This window comes from Castor canadensis, chromosome 2 (assembly GCF_047511655.1).
Source record: "Castor canadensis chromosome 2, mCasCan1.hap1v2, whole genome shotgun sequence".
Classification (NCBI taxonomy): domain Eukaryota; kingdom Metazoa; phylum Chordata; class Mammalia; order Rodentia; family Castoridae; genus Castor; species Castor canadensis.
The window spans coordinates 85,519,486-85,533,127 of record NC_133387.1 but is presented as its reverse complement, the minus strand read 5'-3'; the positions used below and the strand labels follow the sequence as shown (position 1 = coordinate 85,533,127).

At 40.0% G+C, this 13,642-nt stretch overlaps 1 pseudogene; it reads right to left on the bottom strand.

Moving 5' to 3' along the window:
• Nucleotides 1-1,838: 1,838 nt before the first annotated feature.
• Nucleotides 1,839-6,638, bottom strand: LOC141418054 (TBC1 domain family member 7 pseudogene; annotated as a pseudogene).
• Between the last annotated feature and the right edge of the window lie 7,004 nt (nucleotides 6,639-13,642).

Here is a 13,642-nt window from a genome sequence, read left to right as displayed (position 1 = left end):
GCTGAAGTTTTGTCTTCTAGGCAGGAGTGAGCTACCTTCTGACAGGTATGCTGTCACCTACTTTTACCCTTGCTTCTGCTGTCCCTGCCATATTTTTCCTTCTGGGGAGTCCAGGCAGGGGCTGCCTGCTGGGCTTTGGCTCTAGTTTTCTTCATTTCTCTCTGTCTCTGTCTCTCTCGGGAGGAGAGCAGCACTGGGGTTTGAACTCAGAGCCTTGTTGCTAGATAGTCCCTCTACCACTTGAGCAATGCCCCCAGCTTATGCTTTTCTTTACCTTCCACATCTAGTCATGAGCAGGTCCCACTTAACCTTGCCTTCCCTGTCTTCTAGGCTCAGAGTCAATCCCAGTGCTTCATTTCCTCTTCAGCCCCCATTGCAATGCCACACCTGTAAAAGTGTGTTCTTGCTGGCTGAGGCTCCTCCAGCTCCATCCCTTGTGATGGCCATAGCTGCCACAGTTTGTGCCTGTCTTCCAGCCATTGCAGTGCTCATGTCCTTAATTCCGATGGTGGACACATAGTTTGGTACTCTCCCATAGACTAAACTGTAGTCTCTCCACAGCAAGAAGGATCAGGTGAACAACAGTGGCCAAGGGCGGTGGCAGACACAGTAAACATCAGTGACTCAACCAGGGGAGGCTGTCAATGTTTGCAGACATTTGTGGTCAGCACAACTGAAGAGGGTGTGACTGGCATCTAGTGGGTGGCAGTCAGGGATGCTATCTAACATCCTCTAGTACTCTGGACAGTCCCCACCATAATGGATTATCCAGCCCCAAATGTCAGTAGTGCTGGGGCTGAGAAACTCTGACACGCATTCTCAGTTAGTCCTCAGAAGAACCCCACAAGGATAGGGCTGTCCTTTCCCAAAGAAGGAGGCTGGCTCTTTCCCCAGGAAACTGAGACTGAGGTATTTTCCCTAGTGCCACATTTTGGTGGAACTAAAATTTGCACTTAAGGCTCTGCCTAGGGCAGGGGGAAGAAATGGCCCAAACAATGTATGCACATATGAATAAATGAATTAAAAAAAAAAAAGACTCTACCTAGGGGTTAGAGGTATGACCCAAATGGTAAGGTACTTGTCTTCTAAGCACAAAGCCCTGAGTTCAAAGTATGCCTGGTTATTCTGTGCTCTTCTCCCAATGACCTTCATTTTGGCATAGGCCTCTCAGGCTGACACCCTGGAATAACTAAGTCAGGTCTTTTACCTGTGCTGATGTATTAGTGGGTTGTGCATGAAATTAGGGGTGGTCTGGGACCTGCAAACTAACAAAAACAATAATAAAAGACAAAAAGCACTAGAAAACATGTTGCTTTTTGAAACTTTAATTTCGGATAAGTATGTGAGAGGGGTTGTGGATACTGTATCTGATTCAGTTGTTGAATTGGGGGTAAATCCATTAAGAAACCTTTCACCATGATCCCAGAGGGTAGGTGGTTTTCTGCACCCTAAAGCCAACTTGATTCAACCTACAGGGGATACGAAAGGAAAGGTGAAATTGGGTTAATTGTGTACTGAAGGCACTATCTCGTCACCAATCTCCCAAGCATCAAATATTTACTAAGTATCTTCTCCACTTGGGTATCTCTCTCTTCCCCTTGGTTTTTGTTTGTTTGTTTGTTTGTTTGTTTGTTTTTTGAGACAGGGTCTCACTATGTAGGCCAGTCTGGCCTGGAATTTGCAATCCTTCTTTCCCAGCCTCCTGAGTGGTAAAATTATAGGCAGGCACCACCGTGACTGGCTACTGGGTCTACCTGGGCAGTAAAGATATAACAGAGAGAAGACCAGTGAGATTTGAATGGAGCCTGCATTCTGGTGGGGACAAAATAGGTAGTGAATCAGAGCTGCTTCTGCGTGGACACCTCCTTCCCAGCATTCCAGTCTGTCATCCCATTCGCATGCTGCAGGTTGGTGTCTAAGGATTCCAATTTGTCTCTCCCTTCAGAATCAATGCAACAATCAACTTTAGCACACGCAGAATTTAGAGACAGGAAAATTTTTAAAAAGAAGACAGCAGAGAATGAACGAGAATAGATAATGTAATCCCCAAACTCTACTAGAACTTTTAAAACACTGCTAAAATGATCTGGGATGTTGTGAAGAGATGTCAACAAGTCATAGAGCTCTAAGTCTTTTAGTTAAAAAATGATTCCATCAAACAATGTGTCCTTCTTCCCAATCTGTTTTGTTAAAGAGTAGATTTTCAAAATAGCTTTTGGGGAGTCCATCTTATGTTTCTAGAGGATTCTTCCTGAACAATAGATTGTATGTGGAGGAGCTAAAGGGTTATGAATTATTGATATGGAGTCAATAAATAAGCAGACTGGTGCTTCCTTTGTTGCTATGATACAGTAACACTGTGGTACCTATGAACCATTGTGTTAGAGATAGTTAGAATTTTGCAAGATGTCACATACATACATGAACAGCATCTGTCTAGGGCTCGCAGTGTCTGGGTTGTGAAGCAAGTTGAATTATTGGTCAATGGCAAGCACGTACATGAAAAAGAATAAATCTGTGAACTTAGGTGGAAATCACCTTTTTTTGTTCTGGGAGCAGATGGGTCTGTGAAGAGCTTGGATGGGTGACTGGTTGATATTTTCATCAGATCTTCATCAAATATTTAATCTGAACCAGTTGTGTATATGCCAGGCACAGAGGCCAACATAGTCCTTTCTCCCTAGGAGCTTGTCAGGGAAAGACAGGCAAATTAGGTACAATGACAATACTGTGACATAGAGACAGAAGCTCATGGGAGGAAGTCTAACTCATAAATTTCTCTTTCGAGGAAACGTAAACTAGTAGGAAAGGGTAATTGAAAGCTGAGTGTGTCTAAGCACTGTACACAAGCATTCTGAGGGTGACCATGAGAACGTTAATTTACCAGAACACTGAAATTCTAATGGTGGAATTCTGTGTTTGAGTTTTTGGGGTCTTTTTATTTGTTTTGCAGTACTGAGGTTTGAACTCAGGGCCTACACCAGCCCTTTTTTGTGATGGGTTTTTTTTTTTTTACTTTATTTTATTATTCATATGTGCATACTGCTGTTCTAGGCCAGCCTGGGCAAAAAGTTTGAGACTCCATCCCTAAAATAACCAGAGCAAAATGGACTGCAGGTGTGGTATCTTCTGCAGCAGACATCATGAGGAAGTTTGGATGCTGCAGAAGTCACCCTCAGATAACTCAGCAGCCTGCTAGCTTCCAGATCTAAGCATTGTTCAAAAGCCTGGCCAATGGGGTAAAGAATCGGGTGTTGGTTATTTAACTGGTCCACAAAGATCAGATGATCCAGTAACAGTTAACGTTATCTTCCACCATCCCTTCCATGGCTTTAGCAATAGCAAGAAATACTTCATCCTTTGGCTCCAGCTGCAAAGGGGAACTTGAAGTAACTTGCCGGACTCCAGCTGATATATGCAGAGATAAACCTGAACCTGGCGTCACTGACCAGACATTCAGCCCGTGAAGACCACTGGAGTACTGATAGTACTGATAGTTGCATACATCGTTACCTAGGCATGGGACTCCTCGTGTGAAGGCAGGATCCCTAGAAGCACCTTTGGCACCAGTGTACTGTACATGGATCAGGGAGGGAATCACAAAGCTTCTCCATATGCAGACAGTCATTTCCAATGATTTCTTTTCTTCCACTCCCTGAAACTACACTTTCTCATGCTGTACTGAACGAAAGCCTCTCTAAGCATCCCTAGTCACCTTTCATTCCAGATTGAGACTAAGTGGTGGTAGCCCAGCAGACCTGACTTGGCACTACACTTCACCTGCTGCTGGAAAGGACTCAGAATCAACAGTTCTGAGAGGCGGGAGACAAAATAGGTGGGTTTGGCAAATGCTGCAAGAAAAAACCTCAAAACAGCCATTTTAAACCAACCTTTAGTCCTTAATTACTTCTTTGAGAATATGTACAGTTATGGACCCCACCCCTACCCCTGCCATGTATTTCCTGAGGCCTCTGGCATCAGCTTAAGAACTCCTGGTTTGAAGCCTAGGTGTGGGCAGTCCCCAGGGGGAGTGCAGGGGAGGAGACCCTGGGTAGCAGCAGGGAAGCCAGAGACAGAGAAGGGAAATCTCTGAAAGAGAGGAGGAACTGGAACAGAAATCTCATAATCTGCCAAGCATCAGCCTGGAAGGTCATGGGGTACTATGATTCAAAACAAAACAAAACAAAACAAAACAGCTCTGGCATGTCCATAACGACAGATTGTCCAGTCTTTATCTGAAGATTCTTATCCAGTCTTTTAGGGGAAAGGTTTATGTACTACACCTTAATCCTATACAGTAGGGATTTTCAAACTACAGTCTTTGGGCCAAATCCAGACCTCTGCCTATTTTTATGAGACCAACTGCCTGTTTTTCTGTGATGCAAAAGCTAAAAATGGTTTTTTACCTTTTTTTTCTTTTGGTGGGGTCTGGCTAGCCCAGGCTTGCCTTGAACTCCTGGGTTCAATTGATTCTCCTGAGTCGGGGACTATAGGTACACACCATTATCTCACTTGACTCTGTACTTTTAAATGGTTGAAAAAAATAACAATGGAATATTTCATGGTATGTGAAAATTATATGAAGTTTACAATTTAGTACCATTAAAGTTTGATTGCAACCTAGTCATGCCATTCATCTACAGCGGAATGGGACTTACAACAGAAACCATATGGTCCACAAAAGCCTGAAATATCCACTATGGGGTGGTGCCATACAGAAAATGTTTGCCACCCTCTATCTTAGAATAATAAAGTTAGTAAGCATCAAAAGACCTAAGTAATAATGTAAGTTATCTGGCACAAATATCAATAATTATTCTCATAAAAACAGATCATTTAATGTCTTACTTAGTTGGACAAGATAAGGACTTTTAAAAACATCTCACCTACTCTTAATACTTATATTAATCTTTAGGAAATATATCACTAAAACTAAGACAATTTAAAATATACAATAAGTCTATATAGGAACTATTAATTTAGGGTGATATTTAAAAATAACTGATATAAAAATTGAGATATAACTTTATACTTAACCCATTGTATCTTCTACCCCCTTTATTGGAAACGTCAGTTCCCTGGCTGAGATATACAGTCATTTTGCTAAACTTTAGGGCAGTTGTATTTATTTTAAGCGATTTTCTTTTTTCCTTCCAAGACTTAGTTGACCACTGTTATGCAAAAGCTTTTTCTCTGAGCATGAAACGAGGCCTGTCAAGAACATTTCTGAGCCAGGACCCAGTGGCTCATGCCAGTACAGATTACAGTGGCTCATGTAATCTAGCTGCTTCGGAGGCTGAGATCAGGAGGATCACAGTTTGAGGCCAGCCCTAGCAAATATCTCTCAAGACCCCATCTTGGAAATAGCCTGAGCAAAATACACTGGTGGTGTGGCTCCCACTAAGAAAAAAAAGAACATTTCTGTCAGGGAGGTGTAGTCACTCAGAGACAGTATGACTTGCCTAAACATTTGTGCCAGGAGATGGGTTTGATCCCCAGCACCTCTCTCAAATATTTCTATTCAACTCTAAAGACTCTTTTAAGATGTCTTTAGCTTCATGCTGCTTATGTGCTATGAAGAATTATACAGCAGGCTTTCATCTGCATAAGAACAAGTCGGCAATAATATATAACTTGACCTGTTAGAAAGTTATTCTAAAAACTTGCCAGCTTATTTCAGTGCTTTATCTTAGGGTTTTAGTCTGTGTTACCTTAGAGATTGCTATGCATTTTGATTTTTGAAGCTGGCAAGCATACTTTTTTTTAGCGGGGGGCAGAGAAAAATCATTAAAAGTCAACCCGTAAGCAAATATTAAAAATGTAAGTTTTGACTCTGCTTTCTTTTTTTTTTTTCATTTTTCTTTTATTATTCATATGTGCATACAAGGCTTGGTTCATTTCTCCCCCCTGCCCCGACCCCCTCCCTTACCACCCACACCACCCCCTCCCTCTCCTCCCCACCCCCTCAATACCCAGCAGAAACTATTTTGCCCTTATCTCTAATTTTGTTGTAGAGAGAGTATAAGCAATAATAGGAAGGAACAAGAGTTTTTGCTGGTTGAGATAAGGATAGCTATACAGGGCATTGACTCACATTGATTTCCTGTGCGTGGGTGTTACCTTCTAGGTTAATTCTTTTTGATCTAACCTTTTCTCTAGTACCTGTTCCCCTTTTCCTATTGGCCTCAGTTGTTTTAAGGTATCTGCTTTATTGACTTTGCTTTCTGTCAAAACCCCAGAAAGTCTGCCAAAGTTTAGGAATTGTTTGGAGGGTGTGTTTCGAGTGATTTCTCCTGACTGACACTTGGTTTTCCTGTCTGTAGCAAATCACTACCACCCCAGCAAGGTCAGAATAATCCATAGGCGACCCCAAAGACCTAACCTGGGAACTGTAGTAATGAATGCCAAGGTCAACAGCTGAGGACGTGGACAAAATGCAGAGCCCTCTTGACAGCACCTACACATAGCACCTGCATTCCCTGTGGTATAAACACCAGAGCATAAACTATGGGTTCTCGTAGTTGACTGAGAAATTTGTCCATAGAGATGTCTGTCATCCTCAGCTCACTTTTGTTGAGTGGATTGAGGCTGAGTTTATCCAGTTCAGGTCCTTGTGTACAAAACACTCTCATAACCATTCTGTTAACTGTTTGATTTTGTTGATGTTACACTGTAGAAGTGTGGAGGAGAAGAGAGACAGAGGCAAGATTAGGAGAGAAAACTTCAAGGAGATGACAGAAAATGATGACATGATCAAATGAAATGGTCCATGGAAGAGAACAATAAGAGGTTAGGCTTTTTAAAAATTTAGTTTTTAAATTTTATTTTAAAATTCTCCCCAGTTTTATAAGGTATAATTGGAAAAAAAAGTGTATATATTTATTGTGTACAATATACTTGGATATAAGTGTACATTGTTTCTGATTAAGTCAAGCTAATTAAATATTCATCACTTCACAAACTTACCACCATTTTTGGGGTGAGAATATTTAAGATCTAATCTCTTAGCAATTTTCAAGTGTATGATACATTATTAATTATACAGTCACCAGTAAATCTTCAGAATATATTCATCCTACCTGAAACTTTTTCCTTTTAACCAAAATCTCTCCATTCAGCAGCACACCCCATCATCACCCCTCTACTCTGCTTCCACGAGGCCCACCGTCTCAGATTCTGCACATAGTGAGGTCGTGCAGTATTTGTCTTTCTGTGTCTGGCTTTTGAGACTTAGCCTGTTTTCCAGGTTCATCTGCATTGTCACAAATGATAGGATTTCCTTCTTTTTAAAGGTTCAACAGTATTTTGCTACACACATACATTTTCTTTTCTTTTCTAGGCAGAACTGGGATTTGAACTCACGGCTTCACATTTGCTAGGCAGGCCCTCACCACTTGAACCACACCTCCAGTCCTCATTTTCTTTATCCTTTCTACCAACAGACATTTAAGGTTGATTCTATGTGCTGGCTATGATGAATAATGTTTCAGTGAAAACGGGATTGTAGATATCTCTTTTACATAATGACTTCATTTTCCTTAAAATGGAAGAAGCAGGGCTGCTGGAACATGTGGTAGTTCTATTTATTTTTAATTTTTTGAAAAAAATCCGTTTTCCATCACAGCTGTACTAATTTCCATTCCCATCATTTTTCCATATCCTTACCAACAATTTTTATCTTTTGTCTTTTTGATAATAGCCATTCTTTTTTTTTAATTATTCATTTATTCACATGTGCATATATTGTTTGGGTCATTTCTCCTCCTGCTCCCCATCCCCACCTCTCCCCCCCAATAATAGCCATTCTTATCAATTAAGTGATACTTCATTGTGGCTTTTATTTTTCATTTCTCTGATCATTGATGGTGTTGAACATTTTTTCATGTACTCTTGTACATTTGGAGCAAGATAGGGATTGATATCCAAAAACATATGAGGAACTCAACTGAAGAGTAAGAAAATAATCAGATTTAATCTGAAAATCATCCTATTAAAATATGATTATTAAGGTTCTTTTTTAGCTAAAAGCTCTCATGTTCCAATTTCTTCAAGCAGCCCTATTGAAATACAATTCACATGCCATGCAACTCACCAACCCCAAAGTGTACAATTAAATGTATAGTCACAGGTGTGTGCAACCAGTGGCATTTTTTGTTGTTGTTGTTGTTATTTTTTTTTTCATTTTTCTTTTATTATTCATATGTGCATACAAGGCTTGGTTCATTTCTCCCCCCTGCCCCCACCCCCTCCCTTACCACCCACTCCGCCCCCTCCCGCTCCCCCCCTCAATACCCAGCAGAAACTATTTTGCCCTTATCTCTAATTTTGTTGTAGAGAGAGTATAAGCAATAATAGGAAGGAACAAGGGGTTTTGCTGGTTGAGATAAGGATAGCTATACAGGGCATTGACTCACATTGATTTCCTGTGCGTGGGTGTTACCTTCTAGGTTAATTCTTTTTGATCTAACCTTTTCTCTAGTTCCTGGTCCCCTTTTCCTATTGGCCTCAGTTGCTTTAAGGTATCTGCTTTAGTTTCTCTGCGTTAAGGGCAACAAATGCTAGCTAGTTTTTTAGGTGTCTTACCTATCCTCACCCCTCCCTTGTGTGCTCTCGCTTTTATCATGTGCTCATAGTCCAATCCCCTTGTTGTGTTTGCCCTTGATCTAATGTCCACATATGAGGGAGAACATACGATTTTTGGTCTTTTGAGCCAGGCTAACCTCACTCAGAATGATGTTCTCCAATTCCATCCATTTACCAGCGAATGATAACATTTCGTTCTTCTTCATGGCTGCTTAAAATTCCATTGTGTATAGATACCACATTTTCTTAATCCATTCGTCAGTGCTGGGGCATCTTGGCTGTTTCCATAACTTGGCTATTATGAATAGTGCCGCAATAAACATGGATGTGCAGGTGCCTCTGGAGTAACAGTCTTTTGGGTATATCCCCAAGAGTGGTATTGCTGGATCAAATGGTAGATCGATGTCCAGCTTTTTAAGTAGCCTCCAAATTTTTTCCAGAGTGGTTGTACTAGTCTACATTCCCACCAACAGTGTAAGAGGGTTCCTTTTTCCCCGCATCCTCGCCAACACCTGTTGTTGGTGGTGTTGCTGATGATGGCTATTCTAACAGGGGTGAGGTGGAATCTTAGTGTGGTTTTAATTTGCATTTCCTTTATTGCTAGAGATGGTGAGCATTTTTTCATGTGTTTTCTGGCCATTTGAATTTCTTCTTTTGAGAAAGTTCTGTTTAGTTCACATGCCCATTTCTTTATTGGTTCATTAGTTTTGGGAGAATTTAGTTTTTTAAGTTCCCTGTATATTCTGGTTATCAGTCCTTTGTCTGATGTATAATTGGCAAATATTTTCTCCCACTCTGTGGGTGTTCTCTTCAGTTTAGAGACCATTTCTTTTGATGAACAGAAGCTTTTTGGTTTTATGAGGTCCCATTTATCTATGCTATCTCTTAGTTGCTGTGCTGCTGGGGTTTCGTTGAGAAAGTTCTTACCTATACCTACTAACTCCAGAGTATTTCCTACTCTTTCTTGTATCAACTTAAGAGTTTGGGGTCTGATATTAAGATCCTTGATCCATTTTGAGTTAATCTTGGTATAGGGTGATATACATGGATCTAGTTTCAGTTTTTTGCAGACTGCTAACCAGTTTTCCCAGCAGTTTTTGTTGAAGAGGCTGCTATTTCTCCATCGTATATTTTTAGCTCCTTTGTCAAAGATAAGTTGCTCATAGTTGTGTGGCTTCATATCTGGATCCTCTATTCTGTTCCACTGGTCTTCATGTCTGTTTTTGTGCCAGTACCATGCTGTTTTTATTGTTATTGCTTTGTAATATAGTTTGAAGTCAGGTATTGTGATACCTCCTGCATTGTTCTTTTGACTGAGTATTGCCTTGGCTATTCGTGGCCTACGAACTGCCAAACACATTTTATAAAGCCAGTATTACACTTATCCCAAAACCAGGCAAAGACACCTCCAAAAAGGAGAACTATAGGCCAATCTCCTTAATGAACATTGATGCAAAAATCCTCAACAAAATAATGGCAAATCGAATTCAGCAACACATCAAAAAGATTATTCACCACGACCAGGTAGGCTTCATCCCAGGGATGCAGGGGTGGTTCAACATACGAAAATCAATAAACGTAATAAACCACATTAACAGAAGCAAAGACAAAAACCACTTAATCATCTCAATAGATGCAGAAAAAGCCTTTGATAAGATCCAACATCATTTCATGATAAAAGCTCTAAGAAAACTAGGAATAGAAGGAAAGTTCCTCAACATTATAAAAGCTATATATGACAAACCTACAGCCAGCATTATACTTAACGGAGAAAAATTAAAACCATTCCCTCTAAAATCAGGAACCAGACAAGGATGCCCACTATCTCCACTCCTATTCAACATAGTACTGGAATTCCTAGCCAGAGCAATTAGGCAAGAAGAAGGAATAAAAGGAATACAAATAGGTAAAGAAACTGTCAAAATATCCCTATTTGCAGACGACACGATCCTATACCTTAAAGACCCAAAAAACTCTACTCAGAAGCTTCTAGACATCATCAATAGCTATAGCAAGGTAGCAGGATATAAAATCAACATAGAAAAATCATTAGCATTTCTATACACTAACAATGAGCAAACGGAAAAAGAATGTATGAAAACAATTCCATTTACAATAGCCTCAAAAAAAAAATCAAATACCTAGGTGTAAACCTAACAAAAGATGTGAAAGACCTCTACAAGGAAAACTATAAACTTCTGAAGAAAGAGATTGAGGAAGACTATAGAAAGTGGAGAGATCTCCCATGCTCATGGATTGGTAGAATCAACATAGTAAAAATGTTAATACTCCCCAAAGTAATCTACATGTTTAATGCAATTCCCATCAAAATTCCAATGACATTCATTAAAGAGATTGAAAAATCTACTGTGAAATTTATATGGAAACACAAGAGGCCACGAATAGCCAAGGCAATACTCAGTCAAAAGAACAATGTTGTTGTTGTTATACTGGGGCTTGAACTCAGGGCCTTCACCTTGAGCCACTCCACCAGTCTTTTTGTGTGAAGTGTTTTTTTTTTTGAGATAAGGTCTCTTGAACTATTTACCTGGGCTGACTTTGAACTGTGATCCTCCTGATCTCTGCCTCCTGAGTAGCTAGGATTACAGGCATGAGCCATGAGTGCCCGGCAGTGGCATATGCTTTAGGCTAGCTGAACACAGTGTCCCAATTGCAAGTGTCTGTTTTATTCAATCCTTGTTTTTAAGCCAACTTTATGGAGTGTTCTCACTAACATCCATCTTAAAATGTAAATGCCACCTGGAAGAAAATATGTCTGTGTAAAATAAACCTGGGTCCAACACCTGGTACAGTGCCAACCAAGTTCTGAGCAAATGCTTAACCCTTGGTTCATAATTTGAATGTGTCTGCTAGGCTGAAGGATAGTGATTTCCATCATGGATTTAATTCAATCCCGCGTTCTCACTCCCTCTCTTCTTCAGTCAAAATGGGAGGTGTGGGCCCATGCTAGTCCAATTTTCTGCCAAAAATAAATAAACAAAATACTTGCATAACCTCAACTTCAGGATCGATTTTTTTTTTTGTTTGAAACATAAGAGTAAAGTTTATTGGGAAAGAAATTTAGTGTAACAGGATAAAAGTGGGGAGAAAAGGGAGTAGAGATTTCTTTTTAAACAAGAAACCAAAAAGACAGAGATTAACAGTTGACCACATTAAAAAGAAAATCAATGAAACAAAGTAGCAAAAGCAAAAAATGTAAGTTTTTTTTTTTTGGTGGGATTGAGGCTTGAACTCTGGGTTTCATGCTTGCAAAGCAGGCACTCTACCACTTGAACCACACCTCCAGTTCATTTTGCTCTGGTTATTTTGGAGATAGTGTCTTGAGAACTATTTGTCAGATCTGGCTTCAAATCATGATCTTCCCAATCTCAGCCTCCCAAGTATTTAGGATTACAAGTGTGAGTCACCAGTGTCTGACCTAAAGTTTGTTAATCTTTTGTAAGTAACTCCTACCAATTAAAAAAAAATTAGTGAAATTGGTGACAGATAAGCAAATGCAGTCATGAAGCATGAAAAGAACACACAACAAAATAATCAGACATGAAAATTAAAATGGCATCATCTTGGTTAAAATTAGTAAGATCAATATTGCTAATTTGTAATTCTAGTGAAGATATGGGAAGAGTAAATCAGTGCAAGCTTGACTTCACTAATCTGTGAATCCATCTACATCTATCTAGTGTCAATGGTCACATCCAATCCAACAGTATGAACCTTAAGGGTTCATACTCAGCAATTGGTTAGGTTCAGGAATTGCCGCACAATAGCCTATGTACCTACCCTATTAAAAAAAAAACTGTCTTGTTTGCTAAATACAGTCACTGTTCTAAATGCCTCACATGTATATATTTCAATCCTACACCAGCCCATGGAAAATGTTTTACAGATCAGGAAATTGAGGGAGAGAGGTGAAATAATTGTTCACGATCAAAGAACAGATGGCAGCTTCCAACCCAATTTGACCAGCAAAAGTTAGGCAGCAAAATTGGAATACAGTGGATAATTTCAATATATTCACTAGGTAAGATAGCCTGAGATTGGTAATAAATAAATTCTAAAACATGTAATCCTATTTTTGTTAAGAACAGTACTTAACCATATAAAATAGTACATAGGAAGGAAACATCACCAAACTACTTTGGAGCTTTGGAAAAGAGATCAATGAGGCAGCTTTAATTTTTATGGCATGTAACTTCTTAAGTTTTTTCTTATGTAATTATATACCAAAAGGTAAAATGATGGAAGCCTTTTTTTAACTAATGATAAAGGATTCAGGTATTCTAGGAACTTCAGTGGTTTGGCTCAATGTTTCCACAAAACATCTGCAGTGAGTGGGAGATAAGAGGGAGGGAGACAATGGAAGATGCTACACTGCTTGCTGGTTTTGAAGAGATGGACCAGGAACTGAAGAATGCAGATGGCCTCTAGAAATGGGAGACTAGCCAAGAAAACTTTTGCCATTGGAACCTCCCCAAAGAACTACCCTATACCTTCAGTCCAGTGAGGCTGGTTTTAGACTCTCATCACCAAAACTTTTAATAAACTTACAGTTTTAAGACTTTACATTTGTGGTAATTTGAGATGGCACAGGTGGTTTAAGCATGCAACACTAGATACTTGGGAAACTGAGACCAGAGGATAGTGGTTCCAGGATAGCCAGGGCAAAGTTTGAGACCCAGTCTCTACCAATAGCTGGGCAGTGGCTCCTGCTTGTTATCTCAAGCTACATGGCGATTTGAAATGGGAGGATTGTGGTTTGAGGGCTGCCCAGCCAAGTTTGCAAGACACCATCTACACAGGAAAAAGCTGGGTGTGGTTACATGTACCTGTCATCCCAGTTATGGCAGAAAGCTTACAATAGGATTGTGGTCCAGGTCCACCTTGGCAAAAAGCAAGGCTATTTCTCCAAAATAACCAGAGCAAAAAAGAACTGGAGACAGGCTCAAGTGGTGGAGCACCAGCCTAATAAGTGAGAAGCCCTGAGTTCAAAACCTGCACCACCACCAAAAAAAATAATAAAGTGGTCATTTGTGAAGGC